The 22,540-nt window shown below is 44.6% G+C and overlaps 11 non-coding genes across 11 annotated transcripts; all 11 read left to right on the forward strand.

Moving 5' to 3' along the window:
- The first annotated feature begins 995 nt into the window (after positions 1–995).
- trnar-ccu (transfer RNA arginine (anticodon CCU)) lies at positions 996–1,068 on the forward strand. Its single transcript has one exon. It is a non-coding gene; the product is annotated as a tRNA-Arg (tRNA).
- Positions 1,069–2,363: 1,295 nt separating this feature from the next.
- On the forward strand, positions 2,364–2,436 carry trnar-ccu (transfer RNA arginine (anticodon CCU)). The gene has a single exon. It is a non-coding gene; the product is annotated as a tRNA-Arg (tRNA).
- Positions 2,437–3,461: 1,025 nt separating this feature from the next.
- Positions 3,462–3,534, forward strand: trnar-ccu (transfer RNA arginine (anticodon CCU)). The gene has a single exon. It is a non-coding gene; the product is annotated as a tRNA-Arg (tRNA).
- Positions 3,535–5,372: 1,838 nt separating this feature from the next.
- On the forward strand, positions 5,373–5,445 carry trnar-ccu (transfer RNA arginine (anticodon CCU)). The gene has a single exon. It is a non-coding gene; the product is annotated as a tRNA-Arg (tRNA).
- A 4,288-nt stretch (positions 5,446–9,733) lies between these two features.
- On the forward strand, positions 9,734–9,806 carry trnar-ccu (transfer RNA arginine (anticodon CCU)). The gene has a single exon. It is a non-coding gene; the product is annotated as a tRNA-Arg (tRNA).
- Positions 9,807–11,643: 1,837 nt separating this feature from the next.
- trnar-ccu (transfer RNA arginine (anticodon CCU)) lies at positions 11,644–11,716 on the forward strand. Its single transcript has one exon. It is a non-coding gene; the product is annotated as a tRNA-Arg (tRNA).
- Positions 11,717–14,907: 3,191 nt separating this feature from the next.
- trnar-ccu (transfer RNA arginine (anticodon CCU)) lies at positions 14,908–14,980 on the forward strand. The gene has a single exon. It is a non-coding gene; the product is annotated as a tRNA-Arg (tRNA).
- A 2,378-nt stretch (positions 14,981–17,358) lies between these two features.
- trnar-ccu (transfer RNA arginine (anticodon CCU)) lies at positions 17,359–17,431 on the forward strand. The gene has a single exon. It is a non-coding gene; the product is annotated as a tRNA-Arg (tRNA).
- Positions 17,432–18,455: 1,024 nt separating this feature from the next.
- trnar-ccu (transfer RNA arginine (anticodon CCU)) lies at positions 18,456–18,528 on the forward strand. Its single transcript has one exon. It is a non-coding gene; the product is annotated as a tRNA-Arg (tRNA).
- Positions 18,529–20,366: 1,838 nt separating this feature from the next.
- On the forward strand, positions 20,367–20,439 carry trnar-ccu (transfer RNA arginine (anticodon CCU)). Its single transcript has one exon. It is a non-coding gene; the product is annotated as a tRNA-Arg (tRNA).
- Positions 20,440–22,005: 1,566 nt separating this feature from the next.
- Positions 22,006–22,078, forward strand: trnar-ccu (transfer RNA arginine (anticodon CCU)). The gene has a single exon. It is a non-coding gene; the product is annotated as a tRNA-Arg (tRNA).
- Positions 22,079–22,540: the final 462 nt, after the last annotated feature.

Below are 22,540 nucleotides of genomic sequence, written 5' to 3' on the forward strand. Positions count from 1 at the left end.
ATTTGCGTGTCTCAGTGCTATCCAGTACACATTGTTTTTACTGCTTCTATCAGTTTATTTTAAGTGCGAACAACATTTTTAAAAAATTTGTCGTTTCATGGGCATGTCTCAGTGCCATTATATATATTTTTTTACCTCTTCCAACAGTTCGCATAGGTCATACTGTTTACACAGTATCCCAGTGGCCTAAGACACTGGACTCCTAAGCCATGGATTGTGAGTTCTAGCCTTTTCTGAAGTGGATGGAAGCAGAGTGGCGCAGCGGGAGCGTGCTGGGCCCATAACCCAGAGGTCGATGGATCGAAACCATCCTCGGCTAAAAAGTTTATTTTAAGTGCGAACAACATTTTAAAAAAATGTGTCGTTTCATGGGCATGTCTCAGTGCCATTATATATATTTTTTTACCTCTTCCAACAGTTCGTATAGGTCATACTGTTTACACAGTATCCCAGTGGCCTAAGACACTGGACTCCTAAGCCATGGACTGTGAGTTCTAGCCTTTTCTGAAGTGGATGGAAGCAGAGTGGCCCAGCGGGAGCGTGCTGGGCCCATAACCCAGAGGTCGATGGATCGAAACCATCCTCTGCTAAACAGTTTATTTTAAGTGCGAACAACATTTTTAAAAAATGTGTCGTTTCATGGGCATGTCTCAGTGCCATTATATATATTTTTTTACCTCTTCCAACAGTTCGTATAGGTCATACTGTTTACACAGTATCCCAGTGGCCTAAGACACTGGACACCTAAGCCATGGATTGTGAGTTCTAGTCTTTTCTGAAGTGGCTGAGAGCAGAGTGGCGCAGCGGGAGCGTGCTGGGCCCATAACCCAGAGGTCGATGGATCGAAACCATCCTCTGCTAAACAGATTATTTTCAAAAATGAAACGCAAACAGAAATTAGAAAGCTAAATTTCATTTGCGTGTCTCAGTGCTATCCAGTACACATTGTTTTTACTGCTTCTATCAGTTCATACTATTTGCAAAAGGTAGACAGTGCCCCAGTGGCCTAATGGATAAGGCACTGGCCTCCTAAGCCAGGGATTGTGGGTTCAAGTCCCATCTGGGGTGGATGGAAGCAGAGTGGCGCAGCGGGAGCGTGCTGGGCCCATAACCCAGAGGTCGATGGATCGAAACCATCCTCTGCTAAACAGTTTATTTTAAGTGCGAACAACATTTTTAAAAAATGTGTCGTTTCATGGGCATGTCTCAGTGCCATTATATATATTTTTTTACCTCTTCCAACAGTTCGTATAGGTCATACTGTTTACACAGTATCCCAGTGGCCTAAGACACTGGACTCCTAAGCCATGGATTGTGAGTTCTAGTCTTTTCTGAAGTGGATGGAAGCAGAGTGGCGCAGCGGGAGCGTGCTGGGCCCATAACCCAGAGGTCGATGGATCGAAACCATCCTCTGCTAAACAGTTTATTTTAAGTGCGAACAACATTTTTAAAAAATGTGTCGTTTCATGGGCATGTCTCAGTGCCATTATATATATTTTTTACCTCTACCAACAGTTCGTATAGGTCATACTGTTTACACAGTATCCCAGTGGCCTAAGACACTGGACTCCTAAGCCATGGATTGTGAGTTCTAGCCTTTTCTGAAGTGGATGGAAGCAGAGTGGCGCAGCGGGAGCGTGCTGGGCCCATAACCCAGAGGTCGATGGATCGAAACCATCCTCTGCTAAACAGTTTATTTTAAGTGCGAACAACATTTTTAAAAAATGTGTCGTTTCATGGGCATGTCTCAGTGCCATTATATATATTTTTTTACCTCTTCCAACAGTTCGTATAGGTCATACTGTTTACACAGTATCCCAGTGGCCTAAGACACTGGACTCCTAAGCCATGGATTGTGAGTTCTAGTCTTTTCTGAAGTGGCTGAGAGCAGAGTGGCGCAGCGGGAGCGTGCTGGGCCCATAACCCAGAGGTCGATGGATCGAAACCATCCTCTGCTAAACAGTTTATTTTAAGTGCGAACAACATTTTTAAAAAATGTGTCGTTTCATGGGCATGTCTCAGTGCCATTATATATATTTTTTTACCTCTTCCAACAGTTCGTATAGGTCATACTGTTTACACAGTATCCCAGTGGCCTAAGACACTGGACTCCTAAGCCATGGATTGTGAGTTCTAGTCTTTTCTGAAGTGGCTGAGAGCAGAGTGGCGCAGCGGGAGCGTGCTGGGCCCATAACCCAGAGGTCGATGGATCGAAACCATCCTCTGCTAAACAGATTATTTTCAAAAATGAAACGCAAACAGAAATTAGAAAGCTAAATTTCATTTGCGTGTCTCAGTGCTATCCAGTACACGTAGTTTTTACTGCTTCTATCAGTTCATACTATTTGCAAAAGGTAGACAGTGCCCCAGTGGCCTAATGGATAAGGCACTGGCCTCCTAAGCCAGGGATTGTGGGTTCAAGTCCCATCTGGGGTGGATGGAAGCAGAGTGGCGCAGCGGGAGCGTGCTGGGCCCATAACCCAGAGGTCGATGGATCGAAACCATCCTCTGCTAAACAGTTTATTTTAAGTGCGAACAACATTTTTAAAAAATGTGTCGTTTCATGGGCATGTCTCAGTGCCATTATATATATTTTTTTACCTCTTCCAACAGTTCGCATAGGTCATACTGTTTACACAGTATCCCAGTGGCCTAAGACACTGGACTCCTAAGCCATGGATTGTGAGTTCTAGCCTTTTCTGAAGTGGATGGAAGCAGAGTGGCGCAGCGGGAGCGTGCTGGGCCCATAACCCAGAGGTCGATGGATCGAAACCATCCTCTGCTAAACAGTTTATTTTAAGTGCGAACAACATTTTAAAAAAATGTGTCGTTTCATGGGCATGTCTCAGTGCCATTATATTAATTTTTTTACCTCTTCCAACAGTTCGTATAGGTCATACTGTTTACACAGTATCCCAGTGGCCTAAGACACTGGACTCCTAAGCCATGGACTGTGAGTTCTAGCCTTTTCTGAAGTGGATGGAAGCAGAGTGGCCCAGCGGGAGCGTGCTGGGCCCATAACCCAGAGGTCGATGGATCGAAACCATCCTCTGCTAAACAGTTTATTTTAAGTGCGAACAACATTTTTAAAAAATGTGTCGTTTCATGGGCATGTCTCAGTGCCATTATATATATTTTTTTACCTCTTCCAACAGTTCGTATAGGTCATACTGTTTACACAGTATCCCAGTGGCCTAAGACACTGGACTCCTAAGCCATGGATTGTGAGTTCTAGTCTTTTCTGAAGTGGCTGAGAGCAGAGTGGCGCAGCGGGAGCGTGCTGGGCCCATAACCCAGAGGTCGATGGATCGAAACCATCCTCTGCTAAACAGATTATTTTCAAAAATGAAACGCAAACAGAAATTAGAAAGCTAAATTTCATTTGCGTGTCTCAGTGCTATCCAGTACACATTGTTTTTACTGCTTCTATCAGTTCATACTATTTGCAAAAGGTAGACAGTGCCCCAGTGGCCTAATGGATAAGGCACTGGCCTCCTAAGCCAGGGATTGTGGGTTCAAGTCCCATCTGGGGTGGATGGAAGCAGAGTGGCGCAGCGGGAGCGTGCTGGGCCCATAACCCAGAGGTCGATGGATCGAAACCATCCTCTGCTAAACAGTTTATTTTAAGTGCGAACAACATTTTTAAAAAATGTGTCGTTTCATGGGCATGTCTCAGTGCCATTATATATATTTTTTTACCTCTTCCAACAGTTCGTATAGGTCATACTGTTTACACAGTATCCCAGTGGCCTAAGACACTGGACTCCTAAGCCATGGATTGTGAGTTCTAGTCTTTTCTGAAGTGGATGGAAGCAGAGTGGCGCAGCGGGAGCGTGCTGGGCCCATAACCCAGAGGTCGATGGATCGAAACCATCCTCTGCTAAACAGTTTATTTTAAGTGCGAACAACATTTTTAAAAAATGTGTCGTTTCATGGGCATGTCTCAGTGCCATTATATATATTTTTTTACCTCTTCCAACAGTTCGCATAGGTCATACTGTTTACACAGTATCCCAGTGGCCTAAGACACTGGACTCCTAAGCCATGGATTGTGAGTTCTAGCCTTTTCTGAAGTGGATGGAAGCAGAGTGGCGCAGCGGGAGCGTGCTGGGCCCATAACCCAGAGGTCGATGGATCGAAACCATCCTCTGCTAAACAGTTTATTTTAAGTGCGAACAACATTTTAAAAAAATGTGTCGTTTCATGGGCATGTCTCAGTGCCATTATATATATTTTTTTACCTCTTCCAACAGTTCGTATAGGTCATACTGTTTACACAGTATCCCAGTGGCCTAAGACACTGGACTCCTAAGCCAGGGATTGTGGGTTCAAGTCCCATCTGGGGTGGATGGAAGCAGAGTGGCGCAGCGGGAGCGTGCTGGGCCCATAACCCAGAGGTCGATGGATCGAAACCATCCTCTGCTAAACAGTTTATTTTAAGTGCGAACAACATTTTTAAAAAATGTGTCGTTTCATGGGCATGTCTCAGTGCCATTATATATATTTTTTTACCTCTTCCAACAGTTCGCATAGGTCATACTGTTTACACAGTATCCCAGTGGCCTAAGACACTGGACTCCTAAGCCATGGATTGTGAGTTCTAGCCTTTTCTGAAGTGGATGGAAGCAGAGTGGCGCAGCGGGAGCGTGCTGGGCCCATAACCCAGAGGTCGATGGATCGAAACCATCCTCTGCTAAACAGTTTATTTTAAGTGCGAACAACATTTTAAAAAAATGTGTCGTTTCATGGGCATGTCTCAGTGCCATTATATATATTTTTTTACCTCTTCCAACAGTTCGTATAGGTCATACTGTTTACACAGTATCCCAGTGGCCTAAGACACTGGACTCCTAAGCCATGGACTGTGAGTTCTAGCCTTTTCTGAAGTGGATGGAAGCAGAGTGGCCCAGCGGGAGCGTGCTGGGCCCATAACCCAGAGGTCGATGGATCGAAACCATCCTCTGCTAAACAGTTTATTTTAAGTGCGAACAACATTTTTAAAAAATGTGTCGTTTCATGGGCATGTCTCAGTGCCATTATATATATTTTTTTACCTCTTCCAACAGTTCGTATAGGTCATACTGTTTACACAGTATCCCAGTGGCCTAAGACACTGGACTCCTAAGCCATGGATTGTGAGTTCTAGTCTTTTCTGAAGTGGCTGAGAGCAGAGTGGCGCAGCGGGAGCGTGCTGGGCCCATAACCCAGAGGTCGATGGATCGAAACCATCCTCTGCTAAACAGATTATTTTCAAAAATGAAACGCAAACAGAAATTAGAAAGCTAAATTTCATTTGCGTGTCTCAGTGCTATCCAGTACACATTGTTTTTACTGCTTCTATCAGTTCATACTATTTGCAAAAGGTAGACAGTGCCCCAGTGGCCTAATGGATAAGGCACTGGCCTCCTAAGCCAGGGATTGTGGGTTCAAGTCCCATCTGGGGTGGATGGAAGCAGAGTGGCGCAGCGGGAGCGTGCTGGGCCCATAACCCAGAGGTCGATGGATCGAAACCATCCTCTGCTAAACAGTTTATTTTAAGTGCGAACAACATTTTTAAAAAATGTGTCGTTTCATGGGCATGTCTCAGTGCCATTATATATATTTTTTTACCTCTTCCAACAGTTCGTATAGGTCATACTGTTTACACAGTATCCCAGTGGCCTAAGACACTGGACTCCTAAGCCATGGATTGTGAGTTCTAGTCTTTTCTGAAGTGGATGGAAGCAGAGTGGCGCAGCGGGAGCGTGCTGGGCCCATAACCCAGAGGTCGATGGATCGAAACCATCCTCTGCTAAACAGTTTATTTTAAGTGCGAACAACATTTTTAAAAAATGTGTCGTTTCATGGGCATGTCTCAGTGCCATTATATATATTTTTTACCTCTACCAACAGTTCGTATAGGTCATACTGTTTACACAGTATCCCAGTGGCCTAAGACACTGGACTCCTAAGCCATGGATTGTGAGTTCTAGCCTTTTCTGAAGTGGATGGAAGCAGAGTGGCGCAGCGGGAGCGTGCTGGGCCCATAACCCAGAGGTCGATGGATCGAAACCATCCTCTGCTAAACAGTTTATTTTAAGTGCGAACAACATTTTTAAAAAATGTGTCGTTTCATGGGCATGTCTCAGTGCCATTATATATATTTTTTTACCTCTTCCAACAGTTCGTATAGGTCATACTGTTTACACAGTATCCCAGTGGCCTAAGACACTGGACTCCTAAGCCATGGATTGTGAGTTCTAGCCTTTTCTGAAGTGGATGGAAGCAGAGTGGCCCAGCGGGAGCGTGCTGGGCCCATAACCCAGAGGTCGATGGATCGAAACCATCCTCTGCTAAACAGTTTATTTTAAGTGCGAACAACATTTTTAAAAAATGTGTCGTTTCATGGGCATGTCTCAGTGCCATTATATATATTTTTTTACCTCTTCCAACAGTTCGTATAGGTCATACTGTTTACACAGTATCCCAGTGGCCTAAGACACTGGACTCCTAAGCCATGGATTGTGAGTTCTAGTCTTTTCTGAAGTGGCTGAGAGCAGAGTGGCGCAGCGGGAGCGTGCTGGGCCCATAACCCAGAGGTCGATGGATCGAAACCATCCTCTGCTAAACAGATTATTTTCAAAAATGAAACGCAAACAGAAATTAGAAAGCTAAATTTCATTTGCGTGTCTCAGTGCTATCCAGTACACATTGTTTTTACTGCTTCTATCAGTTCATACTATTTGCAGAAGGTAGACAGTGCCCCAGTGGCCTAATGGATAAGGCACTGGCCTCCTAAGCCAGGGATTCAAGTCCCATCTGGGGTGGATGGAAGCAGAGTGGCGCAGCGGGAGCGTGCTGGGCCCATAACCCAGAGGTCGATGGATCGAAACCATCCTCTGCTAAACAGTTTATTTTAAGTGCGAACAACATTTTTAAAAAATGTGTCGTTTCATGGGCATGTCTCAGTGCCATTATATATATTTTTTTACCTCTTCCAACAGTTCGCATAGGTCATACTGTTTACACAGTATCCCAGTGGCCTAAGACACTGGACTCCTAAGCCATGGATTGTGAGTTCTAGCCTTTTCTGAAGTGGATGGAAGCAGAGTGGCGCAGCGGGAGCGTGCTGGGCCCATAACCCAGAGGTCGATGGATCGAAACCATCCTCTGCTAAACAGTTTATTTTAAGTGCGAACAACATTTTAAAAAAATGTGTCGTTTCATGGGCATGTCTCAGTGCCATTATATATATTTTTTACCTCTACCAACAGTTCGTATAGGTCATACTGTTTACACAGTATCCCAGTGGCCTAAGACACTGGACTCCTAAGCCATGGATTGTGAGTTCTAGTCTTTTCTGAAGTGGATGGAAGCAGAGTGGCGCAGCGGGAGCGTGCTGGGCCCATAACCCAGAGGTCGATGGATCGAAACCATCCTCTGCTAAACAGTTTATTTTAAGTGCGAACAACATTTTTAAAAAATGTGTCGTTTCATGGGCATGTCTCAGTGCCATTATATATATTTTTTTACCTCTTCCAACAGTTCGTATAGGTCATACTGTTTACACAGTATCCCAGTGGCCTAAGACACTGGACTCCTAAGCCATGGATTGTGAGTTCTAGTCTTTTCTGAAGTGGATGGAAGCAGAGTGGCGCAGCGGGAGCGTGCTGGGCCCATAACCCACAGGTCGATGGATCGAAACCATCCTCTGCTAAACAGTTTATTTTAAGTGCGAACAACATTTTTAAAAAATGTGTCGTTTCATGGGCATGTCTCAGTGCCATTATATATATTTTTTACCTCTACCAACAGTTCGTATAGGTCATACTGTTTACACAGTATCCCAGTGGCCTAAGACACTGGACTCCTAAGCCATGGATTGTGAGTTCTAGCCTTTTCTGAAGTGGATGGAAGCAGAGTGGCGCAGCGGGAGCGTGCTGGGCCCATAACCCAGAGGTCGATGGATCGAAACCATCCTCTGCTAAACAGTTTATTTTAAGTGCGAACAACATTTTTAAAAAATGTGTCGTTTCATGGGCATGTCTCAGTGCCATTATATATATTTTTTTACCTCTTCCAACAGTTCGTATAGGTCATACTGTTTACACAGTATCCCAGTGGCCTAAGACACTGGACTCCTAAGCCATGGATTGTGAGTTCTAGCCTTTTCTGAAGTGGATGGAAGCAGAGTGGCCCAGCGGGAGCGTGCTGGGCCCATAACCCAGAGGTCGATGGATCGAAACCATCCTCTGCTAAACAGTTTATTTTAAGTGCGAACAACATTTTTAAAAAATGTGTCGTTTCATGGGCATGTCTCAGTGCCATTATATATATTTTTTTACCTCTTCCAACAGTTCGTATAGGTCATACTGTTTACACAGTATCCCAGTGGCCTAAGACACTGGACTCCTAAGCCATGGATTGTGAGTTCTAGTCTTTTCTGAAGTGGCTGAGAGCAGAGTGGCGCAGCGGGAGCGTGCTGGGCCCATAACCCAGAGGTCGATGGATCGAAACCATCCTCTGCTAAACAGATTATTTTCAAAAATGAAACGCAAACAGAAATTAGAAAGCTAAATTTCATTTGCGTGTCTCAGTGCTATCCAGTACACATTGTTTTTACTGCTTCTATCAGTTCATACTATTTGCAGAAGGTAGACAGTGCCCCAGTGGCCTAATGGATAAGGCACTGGCCTCCTAAGCCAGGGATTCAAGTCCCATCTGGGGTGGATGGAAGCAGAGTGGCGCAGCGGGAGCGTGCTGGGCCCATAACCCAGAGGTCGATGGATCGAAACCATCCTCTGCTAAACAGTTTATTTTAAGTGCGAACAACATTTTTAAAAAATGTGTCGTTTCATGGGCATGTCTCAGTGCCATTATATATATTTTTTTACCTCTTCCAACAGTTCGCATAGGTCATACTGTTTACACAGTATCCCAGTGGCCTAAGACACTGGACTCCTAAGCCATGGATTGTGAGTTCTAGCCTTTTCTGAAGTGGATGGAAGCAGAGTGGCGCAGCGGGAGCGTGCTGGGCCCATAACCCAGAGGTCGATGGATCGAAACCATCCTCTGCTAAACAGTTTATTTTAAGTGCGAACAACATTTTAAAAAAATGTGTCGTTTCATGGGCATGTCTCAGTGCCATTATATATATTTTTTTACCTCTTCCAACAGTTCGTATAGGTCATACTGTTTACACAGTATCCCAGTGGCCTAAGACACTGGACTCCTAAGCCATGGACTGTGAGTTCTAGCCTTTTCTGAAGTGGATGGAAGCAGAGTGGCCCAGCGGGAGCGTGCTGGGCCCATAACCCAGAGGTCGATGGATCGAAACCATCCTCTGCTAAACAGTTTATTTTAAGTGCGAACAACATTTTTAAAAAATGTGTCGTTTCATGGGCATGTCTCAGTGCCATTATATATATTTTTTTACCTCTTCCAACAGTTCGTATAGGTCATACTGTTTACACAGTATCCCAGTGGCCTAAGACACTGGACTCCTAAGCCATGGATTGTGAGTTCTAGTCTTTTCTGAAGTGGCTGAGAGCAGAGTGGCGCAGCGGGAGCGTGCTGGGCCCATAACCCAGAGGTCGATGGATCGAAACCATCCTCTGCTAAACAGATTATTTTCAAAAATGAAACGCAAACAGAAATTAGAAAGCTAAATTTCATTTGCGTGTCTCAGTGCTATCCAGTACACATTGTTTTTACTGCTTCTATCAGTTCATACTATTTGCAAAAGGTAGACAGTGCCCCAGTGGCCTAATGGATAAGGCACTGGCCTCCTAAGCCAGGGATTGTGGGTTCAAGTCCCATCTGGGGTGGATGGAAGCAGAGTGGCGCAGCGGGAGCGTGCTGGGCCCATAACCCAGAGGTCGATGGATCGAAACCATCCTCTGCTAAACAGTTTATTTTAAGTGCGAACAACATTTTTAAAAAATGTGTCGTTTCATGGGCATGTCTCAGTGCCATTATATATATTTTTTTACCTCTTCCAACAGTTCGTATAGGTCATACTGTTTACACAGTATCCCAGTGGCCTAAGACACTGGACTCCTAAGCCATGGATTGTGAGTTCTAGTCTTTTCTGAAGTGGATGGAAGCAGAGTGGCGCAGCGGGAGCGTGCTGGGCCCATAACCCAGAGGTCGATGGATCGAAACCATCCTCTGCTAAACAGTTTATTTTAAGTGCGAACAACATTTTTAAAAAATGTGTCGTTTCATGGGCATGTCTCAGTGCCATTATATATATTTTTTTACCTCTTCCAACAGTTCGTATAGGTCATACTGTTTACACAGTATCCCAGTGGCCTAAGACACTGGACTCCTAAGCCATGGATTGTGAGTTCTAGTCTTTTCTGAAGTGGATGGAAGCAGAGTGGCGCAGCGGGAGCGTGCTGGGCCCATAACCCACAGGTCGATGGATCGAAACCATCCTCTGCTAAACAGTTTATTTTAAGTGCGAACAACATTTTTAAAAAATGTGTCGTTTCATGGGCATGTCTCAGTGCCATTATATATATTTTTTACCTCTACCAACAGTTCGTATAGGTCATACTGTTTACACAGTATCCCAGTGGCCTAAGACACTGGACTCCTAAGCCATGGATTGTGAGTTCTAGCCTTTTCTGAAGTGGATGGAAGCAGAGTGGCGCAGCGGGAGCGTGCTGGGCCCATAACCCAGAGGTCGATGGATCGAAACCATCCTCTGCTAAACAGTTTATTTTAAGTGCGAACAACATTTTTAAAAAATGTGTCGTTTCATGGGCATGTCTCAGTGCCATTATATATATTTTTTTACCTCTTCCAACAGTTCGTATAGGTCATACTGTTTACACAGTATCCCAGTGGCCTAAGACACTGGACTCCTAAGCCATGGATTGTGAGTTCTAGCCTTTTCTGAAGTGGATGGAAGCAGAGTGGCCCAGCGGGAGCGTGCTGGGCCCATAACCCAGAGGTCGATGGATCGAAACCATCCTCTGCTAAACAGTTTATTTTAAGTGCGAACAACATTTTTAAAAAATGTGTCGTTTCATGGGCATGTCTCAGTGCCATTATATATATTTTTTTACCTCTTCCAACAGTTCGTATAGGTCATACTGTTTACACAGTATCCCAGTGGCCTAAGACACTGGACTCCTAAGCCATGGACTGTGAGTTCTAGCCTTTTCTGAAGTGGATGGAAGCAGAGTGGCCCAGCGGGAGCGTGCTGGGCCCATAACCCAGAGGTCGATGGATCGAAACCATCCTCTGCTAAACAGTTTATTTTAAGTGCGAACAACATTTTTAAAAAATGTGTCGTTTCATGGGCATGTCTCAGTGCCATTATATATATTTTTTTACCTCTTCCAACAGTTCGTATAGGTCATACTGTTTACACAGTATCCCAGTGGCCTAAGACACTGGACTCCTAAGCCATGGATTGTGAGTTCTAGTCTTTTCTGAAGTGGCTGAGAGCAGAGTGGCGCAGCGGGAGCGTGCTGGGCCCATAACCCAGAGGTCGATGGATCGAAACCATCCTCTGCTAAACAGATTATTTTCAAAAATGAAACGCAAACAGAAATTAGAAAGCTAAATTTCATTTGCGTGTCTCAGTGCTATCCAGTACACATTGTTTTTACTGCTTCTATCAGTTCATACTATTTGCAGAAGGTAGACAGTGCCCCAGTGGCCTAATGGATAAGGCACTGGCCTCCTAAGCCAGGGATTGTGGGTTCAAGTCCCATCTGGGGTGGATGGAAGCAGAGTGGCGCAGCGGGAGCGTGCTGGGCCCATAACCCAGAGGTCGATGGATCGAAACCATCCTCTGCTAAACAGTTTATTTTAAGTGCGAACAACATTTTTAAAAAATGTGTCGTTTCATGGGCATGTCTCAGTGCCATTATATATATTTTTTTACCTCTTCCAACAGTTCGTATAGGTCATACTGTTTACACAGTATCCCAGTGGCCTAAGACACTGGACTCCTAAGCCATGGATTGTGAGTTCTAGTCTTTTCTGAAGTGGATGGAAGCAGAGTGGCGCAGCGGGAGCGTGCTGGGCCCATAACCCAGAGGTCGATGGATCGAAACCATCCTCTGCTAAACAGTTTATTTTAAGTGCGAACAACATTTTTAAAAAATGTGTCGTTTCATGGGCATGTCTCAGTGCCATTATATATATTTTTTTACCTCTTCCAACAGTTCGTATAGGTCATACTGTTTACACAGTATCCCAGTGGCCTAAGACACTGGACTCCTAAGCCATGGATTGTGAGTTCTAGCCTTTTCTGAAGTGGATGGAAGCAGAGTGGCGCAGCGGGAGCGTGCTGGGCCCATAACCCAGAGGTCGATGGATCGAAACCATCCTCTGCTAAACAGTTTATTTTAAGTGCGAACAACATTTTTAAAAAATGTGTCGTTTCATGGGCATGTCTCAGTGCCATTATATATATTTTTTTACCTCTTCCAACAGTTCGTATAGGTCATACTGTTTACACAGTATCCCAGTGGCCTAAGACACTGGACTCCTAAGCCATGGATTGTGAGTTCTAGTCTTTTCTGAAGTGGATGGAAGCAGAGTGGCGCAGCGGGAGCGTGCTGGGCCCATAACCCAAAGGTCGATGGATCGAAACCATCCTCTGCTAAACAGTTTATTTTAAGTGCGAACAACATTTTTAAAAAATGTGTCGTTTCATGGGCATGTCTCAGTGCCATTATATATATTTTTTTACCTCTTCCAACAGTTCGCATAGGTCATACTGTTTACACAGTATCCCAGTGGCCTAAGACACTGGACTCCTAAGCCATGGATTGTGAGTTCTAGCCTTTTCTGAAGTGGATGGAAGCAGAGTGGCGCAGCGGGAGCGTGCTGGGCCCATAACCCAGAGGTCGATGGATCGAAACCATCCTCTGCTAAACAGTTTATTTTAAGTGCGAACAACATTTTAAAAAAATGTGTCGTTTCATGGGCATGTCTCAGTGCCATTATATATATTTTTTTACCTCTTCCAACAGTTCGTATAGGTCATACTGTTTACACAGTATCCCAGTGGCCTAAGACACTGGACTCCTAAGCCATGGATTGTGAGTTCTAGTCTTTTCTGAAGTGGATGGAAGCAGAGTGGCGCAGCGGGAGCGTGCTGGGCCCATAACCCAGAGGTCGATGGATCGAAACCATCCTCTGCTAAACAGTTTATTTTAAGTGCGAACAACATTTTTAAAAAATGTGTCGTTTCATGGGCATGTCTCAGTGCCATTATATATATTTTTTTACCTCTTCCAACAGTTCGTATAGGTCATACTGTTTACACAGTATCCCAGTGGCCTAAGACACTGGACTCCTAAGCCATGGATTGTGAGTTCTAGTCTTTTCTGAAGTGGATGGAAGCAGAGTGGCGCAGCGGGAGCGTGCTGGGCCCATAACCCACAGGTCGATGGATCGAAACCATCCTCTGCTAAACAGTTTATTTTAAGTGCGAACAACATTTTTAAAAAATGTGTCGTTTCATGGGCATGTCTCAGTGCCATTATATATATTTTTTACCTCTACCAACAGTTCGTATAGGTCATACTGTTTACACAGTATCCCAGTGGCCTAAGACACTGGACTCCTAAGCCATGGATTGTGAGTTCTAGCCTTTTCTGAAGTGGATGGAAGCAGAGTGGCGCAGCGGGAGCGTGCTGGGCCCATAACCCAGAGGTCGATGGATCGAAACCATCCTCTGCTAAACAGTTTATTTTAAGTGCGAACAACATTTTTAAAAAATGTGTCGTTTCATGGGCATGTCTCAGTGCCATTATATATATTTTTTACCTCTACCAACAGTTCGTATAGGTCATACTGTTTACACAGTATCCCAGTGGCCTAAGACACTGGACTCCTAAGCCATGGATTGTGAGTTCTAGCCTTTTCTGAAGTGGATGGAAGCAGAGTGGCGCAGCGGGAGCGTGCTGGGCCCATAACCCAGAGGTCGATGGATCGAAACCATCCTCTGCTAAACAGTTTATTTTAAGTGCGAACAACATTTTTAAAAAATGTGTCGTTTCATGGGCATGTCTCAGTGCCATTATATATATTTTTTTACCTCTTCCAACAGTTCGTATAGGTCATACTGTTTACACAGTATCCCAGTGGCCTAAGACACTGGACTCCTAAGCCATGGATTGTGAGTTCTAGCCTTTTCTGAAGTGGATGGAAGCAGAGTGGCCCAGCGGGAGCGTGCTGGGCCCATAACCCAGAGGTCGATGGATCGAAACCATCCTCTGCTAAACAGTTTATTTTAAGTGCGAACAACATTTTTAAAAAATGTGTCGTTTCATGGGCATGTCTCAGTGCCATTATATATATTTTTTTACCTCTTCCAACAGTTCGTATAGGTCATACTGTTTACACAGTATCCCAGTGGCCTAAGACACTGGACTCCTAAGCCATGGACTGTGAGTTCTAGCCTTTTCTGAAGTGGATGGAAGCAGAGTGGCCCAGCGGGAGCGTGCTGGGCCCATAACCCAGAGGTCGATGGATCGAAACCATCCTCTGCTAAACAGTTTATTTTAAGTGCGAACAACATTTTTAAAAAATGTGTCGTTTCATGGGCATGTCTCAGTGCCATTATATATATTTTTTTACCTCTTCCAACAGTTCGTATAGGTCATACTGTTTACACAGTATCCCAGTGGCCTAAGACACTGGACTCCTAAGCCATGGATTGTGAGTTCTAGTCTTTTCTGAAGTGGCTGAGAGCAGAGTGGCGCAGCGGGAGCGTGCTGGGCCCATAACCCAGAGGTCGATGGATCGAAACCATCCTCTGCTAAACAGATTATTTTCAAAAATGAAACGCAAACAGAAATTAGAAAGCTAAATTTCATTTGCGTGTCTCAGTGCTATCCAGTACACATTGTTTTTACTGCTTCTATCAGTTCATACTATTTGCAGAAGGTAGACAGTGCCCCAGTGGCCTAATGGATAAGGCACTGGCCTCCTAAGCCAGGGATTGTGGGTTCAAGTCCCATCTGGGGTGGATGGAAGCAGAGTGGCGCAGCGGGAGCGTGCTGGGCCCATAACCCAGAGGTCGATGGATCGAAACCATCCTCTGCTAAACAGTTTATTTTAAGTGCGAACAACATTTTTAAAAAATGTGTCGTTTCATGGGCATGTCTCAGTGCCATTATATATATTTTTTTACCTCTTCCAACAGTTCGTATAGGTCATACTGTTTACACAGTATCCCAGTGGCCTAAGACACTGGACTCCTAAGCCATGGATTGTGAGTTCTAGTCTTTTCTGAAGTGGATGGAAGCAGAGTGGCGCAGCGGGAGCGTGCTGGGCCCATAACCCAGAGGTCGATGGATCGAAACCATCCTCTGCTAAACAGTTTATTTTAAGTGCGAACAACATTTTTAAAAAATGTGTCGTTTCATGGGCATGTCTCAGTGCCATTATATATATTTTTTTACCTCTTCCAACAGTTCGTATAGGTCATACTGTTTACACAGTATCCCAGTGGCCTAAGACACTGGACTCCTAAGCCATGGATTGTGAGTTCTAGCCTTTTCTGAAGTGGATGGAAGCAGAGTGGCGCAGCGGGAGCGTGCTGGGCCCATAACCCAGAGGTCGATGGATCGAAACCATCCTCTGCTAAACAGTTTATTTTAAGTGCGAACAACATTTTTAAAAAATGTGTCGTTTCATGGGCATGTCTCAGTGCCATTATATATATTTTTTTACCTCTTCCAACAGTTCGTATAGGTCATACTGTTTACACAGTATCCCAGTGGCCTAAGACACTGGACTCCTAAGCCATGGATTGTGAGTTCTAGTCTTTTCTGAAGTGGATGGAAGCAGAGTGGCGCAGCGGGAGCGTGCTGGGCCCATAACCCAAAGGTCGATGGATCGAAACCATCCTCTGCTAAACAGTTTATTTTAAGTGCGAACAACATTTTTAAAAAATGTGTCGTTTCATGGGCATGTCTCAGTGCCATTATATATATTTTTTTACCTCTTCCAACAGTTCGCATAGGTCATACTGTTTACACAGTATCCCAGTGGCCTAAGACACTGGACTCCTAAGCCATGGATTGTGAGTTCTAGCCTTTTCTGAAGTGGATGGAAGCAGAGTGGCGCAGCGGGAGCGTGCTGGGCCCATAACCCAGAGGTCGATGGATCGAAACCATCCTCTGCTAAACAGTTTATTTTAAGTGCGAACAACATTTTTAAAAAATGTGTCGTTTCATGGGCATGTCTCAGTGCCATTATATATATTTTTTTACCTCTTCCAACAGTTCGTATAGGTCATACTGTTTACACAGTATCCCAGTGGCCTAAGACACTGGACTCCTAAGCCATGGACTGTGAGTTCTAGCCTTTTCTGAAGTGGATGGAAGCAGAGTGGCCCAGCGGGAGCGTGCTGGGCCCATAACCCAGAGGTCGATGGATCGAAACCATCCTCTGCTAAACAGTTTATTTTAAGTGCGAACAACATTTTTAAAAAATGTGTCGTTTCATGGGCATGTCTCAGTGCCATTATATATATTTTTTTACCTCTTCCAACAGTTCGTATAGGTCATACTGTTTACACAGTATCCCAGTGGCCTAAGACACTGGACTCCTAAGCCATGGATTGTGAGTTCTAGTCTTTTCTGAAGTGGCTGAGAGCAGAGTGGCGCAGCGGGAGCGTGCTGGGCCCATAACCCAGAGGTCGATGGATCGAAACCATCCTCTGCTAAACAGTTTATTTTAAGTGCGAACAACATTTTTAAAAAATGTGTCGTTTCATGGGCATGTCTCAGTGCCATTATATATATTTTTTACCTCTTCCAACAGTTCGTATAGGTCATACTGTTTACACAGTATCCCAGTGGCCTAAGACACTGGACTCCTAAGCCATGGATTGTGAGTTCTAGTCTTTTCTGAAGTGGATGGAAGCAGAGTGGCGCAGCGGGAGCGTGCTGGGCCCATAACCCAGAGGTCGATGGATCGAAACCATCCTCTGCTAAACAGTTTATTTTAAGTGCGAACAACATTTTTAAAAAATGTGTCGTTTCATGGGCATGTCTCAGTGCCATTATATATATTTTTTACCTCTTCCAACAGTTCGTATAGGTCATACTGTTTACACAGTATCCCAGTGGCCTAAGACACTGGACTCCTAAGCCATGGATTGTGAGTTCTAGCCTTTTCTGAAGTGGATGGAAGCAGAGTGGCGCAGCGGGAGCGTGCTGGGCCCATAACCCAGAGGTCGATGGATCGAAACCATCCTCTGCTAAACAGATTATTTTCAAAAATGAAACGCAAACAGAAATTAGAAAGCTAAATTTCATTTGCGTGTCTCAGTGCTATCCAGTACACATTGTTTTTACTGCTTCTATCAGTTCATACTATTTGCAAAAGGTAGACAGTGCCCCAGTGGCCTAATGGATAAGGCACTGGCCTCCTAAGCCAGGGATTGTGGGTTCAAGTCCCATCTGGGGTGGATGGAAGCAGAGTGGCGCAGCGGGAGCGTGCTGGGCCCATAACCCAGAGGTCGATGGATCGAAACCATCCTCTGCTAAACAGTTTATTTTAAGTGCGAACAACATTTTTAAAAAATGTGTCGTTTCATGGGCATGTCTCAGTGCCATTATATATATTTTTTACCTCTACCAACAGTTCGTATAGGTCATACTGTTTACACAGTATCCCAGTGGCCTAAGACACTGGACTCCTAAGCCATGGATTGTGAGTTCTAGCCTTTTCTGAAGTGGATGGAAGCAGAGTGGCGCAGCGGGAGCGTGCTGGGCCCATAACCCAGAGGTCGATGGATCGAAACCATCCTCTGCTAAACAGTTTATTTTAAGTGCGAACAACATTTTTAAAAAATGTGTCGTTTCATGGGCATGTCTCAGTGCCATTATATATATTTTTTTACCTCTTCCAACAGTTCGTATAGGTCATACTGTTTACACAGTATCCCAGTGGCCTAAGACACTGGACTCCTAAGCCATGGATTGTGAGTTCTAGCCTTTTCTGAAGTGGATGGAAGCAGAGTGGCCCAGCGGGAGCGTGCTGGGCCCATAACCCAGAGGTCGATGGATCGAAACCATCCTCTGCTAAACAGTTTATTTTAAGTGCGAACAACATTTTTAAAAAATGTGTCGTTTCATGGGCATGTCTCAGTGCCATTATATATATTTTTTTACCTCTTCCAACAGTTCGTATAGGTCATACTGTTTACACAGTATCCCAGTGGCCTAAGACACTGGACTCCTAAGCCATGGATTGTGAGTTCTAGTCTTTTCTGAAGTGGCTGAGAGCAGAGTGGCGCAGCGGGAGCGTGCTGGGCCCATAACCCAGAGGTCGATGGATCGAAACCATCCTCTGCTAAACAGATTATTTTCAAAAATGAAACGCAAACAGAAATTAGAAAGCTAAATTTCATTTGCGTGTCTCAGTGCTATCCAGTACACATTGTTTTTACTGCTTCTATCAGTTCATACTATTTGCAAAAGGTAGACAGTGCCCCAGTGGCCTAATGGATAAGGCAATGGCCTCCTAAGCCAGGGATTGTGGGTTCAAGTCCCATCTGGGGTGGATGGAATCAGAGTGGCGCAGCGGGAGCGTGCTGGGCCCATAACCCAGAGGTCGATGGATCGAAACCATCCTCTGCTAAACAGTTTATTTTAAGTGCGAACAACATTTTTAAAAAATGTGTCGTTTCATGGGCATGTCTCAGTGCCATTATATATATTTTTTTACCTCTTCCAACAGTTCGTATAGGTCATACTGTTTACACAGTATCCCAGTGGCCTAAGACACTGGACTCCTAAGCCATGGATTGTGAGTTCTAGTCTTTTCTGAAGTGGATGGAAGCAGAGTGGCGCAGCGGGAGCGTGCTTGGCCCATAACCCAGAGGTTGATGGATCGAAACCATCCTCTGCTAAACAGTTTATTTTAAGTGCGAACAACATTTTTAAAAAATGTGTCGTTTCATGGGCATGTCTCAGTGCCATTATATATATTTTTTTACCTCTTCCAACAGTTCGCATAGGTCATACTGTTTACACAGTATCCCAGTGGCCTAAGACACTGGACTCCTAAGCCATGGATTGTGAGTTCTAGCCTTTTCTGAAGTGGATGGAAGCAGAGTGGCGCAGCGGGAGCGTGCTGGGCCCATAACCCAGAGGTCGATGGATCGAAACCATCCTCTGCTAAACAGTTTATTTTAAGTGCGAACAACATTTTTAAAAAATGTGTCGTTTCATGGGCATGTCTCAGTGCCATTATATATATTTTTTTACCTCTTCCAACAGTTCGTATAGGTCATACTGTTTACACAGTATCCCAGTGGCCTAAGACACTGGACTCCTAAGCCATGGACTGTGAGTTCTAGCCTTTTCTGAAGTGGATGGAAGCAGAGTGGCCCAGCGGGAGCGTGCTGGGCCCATAACCCAGAGGTCGATGGATCGAAACCATCCTCTGCTAAACAGTTTATTTTAAGTGCGAACAACATTTTTAAAAAATGTGTCGTTTCATGGGCATGTCTCAGTGCCATTATATATATTTTTTTACCTCTTCCAACAGTTCGCATAGGTCATACTGTTTACACAGTATCCCAGTGGCCTAAGACACTGGACTCCTAAGCCATGGATTGTGAGTTCTAGCCTTTTCTGAAGTGGATGGAAGCAGAGTGGCGCAGCGGGAGCGTGCTGGGCCCATAACCCAGAGGTCGATGGATCGAAACCATCCTCTGCTAAACAGTTTATTTTAAGTGCGAACAACATTTTTAAAAAATGTGTCGTTTCATGGGCATGTCTCAGTGCCATTATATATATTTTTTTACCTCTTCCAACAGTTCGTATAGGTCATACTGTTTACACAGTATCCCAGTGGCCTAAGACACTGGACTCCTAAGCCATGGACTGTGAGTTCTAGCCTTTTCTGAAGTGGATGGAAGCAGAGTGGCCCAGCGGGAGCGTGCTGGGCCCATAACCCAGAGGTCGATGGATCGAAACCATCCTCTGCTAAACAGTTTATTTTAAGTGCGAACAACATTTTTAAAAAATGTGTCGTTTCATGGGCATGTCTCAGTGCCATTATATATATTTTTTTACCTCTTCCAACAGTTCGTATAGGTCATACTGTTTACACAGTATCCCAGTGGCCTAAGACACTGGACTCCTAAGCCATGGATTGTGAGTTCTAGTCTTTTCTGAAGTGGCTGAGAGCAGAGTGGCGCAGCGGGAGCGTGCTGGGCCCATAACCCAGAGGTCGATGGATCGAAACCATCCTCTGCTAAACAGATTATTTTCAAAAATGAAACGCAAACAGAAATTAGAAAGCTAAATTTCATTTGCGTGTCTCAGTGCTATCCAGTACACATTGTTTTTACTGCTTCTATCAGTTCATACTATTTGCAAAAGGTAGACAGTGCCCCAGTGGCCTAATGGATAAGGCACTGGCCTCCTAAGCCAGGGATTGTGGGTTCAAGTCCCATCTGGGGTGGATGGAAGCAGAGTGGCGCAGCGGGAGCGTGCTGGGCCCATAACCCAGAGGTCGATGGATCGAAACCATCCTCTGCTAAACAGTTTATTTTAAGTGCGAACAACATTTTTAAAAAATGTGTCGTTTCATGGGCATGTCTCAGTGCCATTATATATATTTTTTTACCTCTTCCAACAGTTCGTATAGGTCATACTGTTTACACAGTATCCCAGTGGCCTAAGACACTGGACTCCTAAGCCATGGATTGTGAGTTCTAGTCTTTTCTGAAGTGGATGGAAGCAGAGTGGCGCAGCGGGAGCGTGCTGGGCCCATAACCCAGAGGTCGATGGATCGAAACCATCCTCTGCTAAACAGTTTATTTTAAGTGCGAACAACATTTTTAAAAAATGTGTCGTTTCATGGGCATGTCTCAGTGCCATTATATATATTTTTTTACCTCTTCCAACAGTTCGTATAGGTCATACTGTTTACACAGTATCCCAGTGGCCTAAGACACTGGACTCCTAAGCCATGGATTGTGAGTTCTAGTCTTTTCTGAAGTGGATGGAAGCAGAGTGGCGCAGCGGGAGCGTGCTGGGCCCATAACCCACAGGTCGATGGATCGAAACCATCCTCTGCTAAACAGTTTATTTTAAGTGCGAACAACATTTTTAAAAAATGTGTCGTTTCATGGGCATGTCTCAGTGCCATTATATATATTTTTTACCTCTACCAACAGTTCGTATAGGTCATACTGTTTACACAGTATCCCAGTGGCCTAAGACACTGGACTCCTAAGCCATGGATTGTGAGTTCTAGCCTTTTCTGAATTGGATGGAAGCAGAGTGGCGCAGCGGGAGCGTGCTGGGCCCATAACCCAGAGGTCGATGGATCGAAACCATCCTCTGCTAAACAGTTTATTTTAAGTGCGAACAACATTTTTAAAAAATGTGTCGTTTCATGGGCATGTCTCAGTGCCATTATATATATTTTTTTACCTCTTCCAACAGTTCGTATAGGTCATACTGTTTACACAGTATCCCAGTGGCCTAAGACACTGGACTCCTAAGCCATGGATTGTGAGTTCTAGCCTTTTCTGAAGTGGATGGAAGCAGAGTGGCCCAGCGGGAGCGTGCTGGGCCCATAACCCAGAGGTCGATGGATCGAAACCATCCTCTGCTAAACAGTTTATTTTAAGTGCGAACAACATTTTTAAAAAATGTGTCGTTTCATGGGCATGTCTCAGTGCCATTATATATATTTTTTTACCTCTTCCAACAGTTCGTATAGGTCATACTGTTTACACAGTATCCCAGTGGCCTAAGACACTGGACTCCTAAGCCATGGATTGTGAGTTCTAGTCTTTTCTGAAGTGGCTGAGAGCAGAGTGGCGCAGCGGGAGCGTGCTGGGCCCATAACCCAGAGGTCGATGGATCGAAACCATCCTCTGCTAAACAGATTATTTTCAAAAATGAAACGCAAACAGAAATTAGAAAGCTAAATTTCATTTGCGTGTCTCAGTGCTATCCAGTACACATTGTTTTTACTGCTTCTATCAGTTCATACTATTTGCAGAAGGTAGACAGTGCCCCAGTGGCCTAATGGATAAGGCACTGGCCTCCTAAGCCAGGGATTGTGGGTTCAAGTCCCATCTGGGGTGGATGGAAGCAGAGTGGCGCAGCGGGAGCGTGCTGGGCCCATAACCCAGAGGTCGATGGATCGAAACCATCCTCTGCTAAACAGTTTATTTTAAGTGCGAACAACATTTTTAAAAAATGTGTCGTTTCATGGGCATGTCTCAGTGCCATTATATATATTTTTTTACCTCTTCCAACAGTTCGCATAGGTCATACTGTTTACACAGTATCCCAGTGGCCTAAGACACTGGACTCCTAAGCCATGGATTGTGAGTTCTAGCCTTTTCTGAAGTGGATGGAAGCAGAGTGGCGCAGCGGGAGCGTGCTGGGCCCATAACCCAGAGGTCGATGGATCGAAACCATCCTCTGCTAAACAGTTTATTTTAAGTGCGAACAACATTTTAAAAAAATGTGTCGTTTCATGGGCATGTCTCAGTGCCATTATATATATTTTTTTACCTCTTCCAACAGTTCGCATAGGTCAT

The sequence above is a fragment of the Oncorhynchus mykiss genome, chromosome 7, assembly GCF_057628025.1.
Source record: "Oncorhynchus mykiss isolate SJ-2025 chromosome 7, ASM5762802v1, whole genome shotgun sequence".
NCBI lineage: Eukaryota > Metazoa > Chordata > Actinopteri > Salmoniformes > Salmonidae > Oncorhynchus > Oncorhynchus mykiss.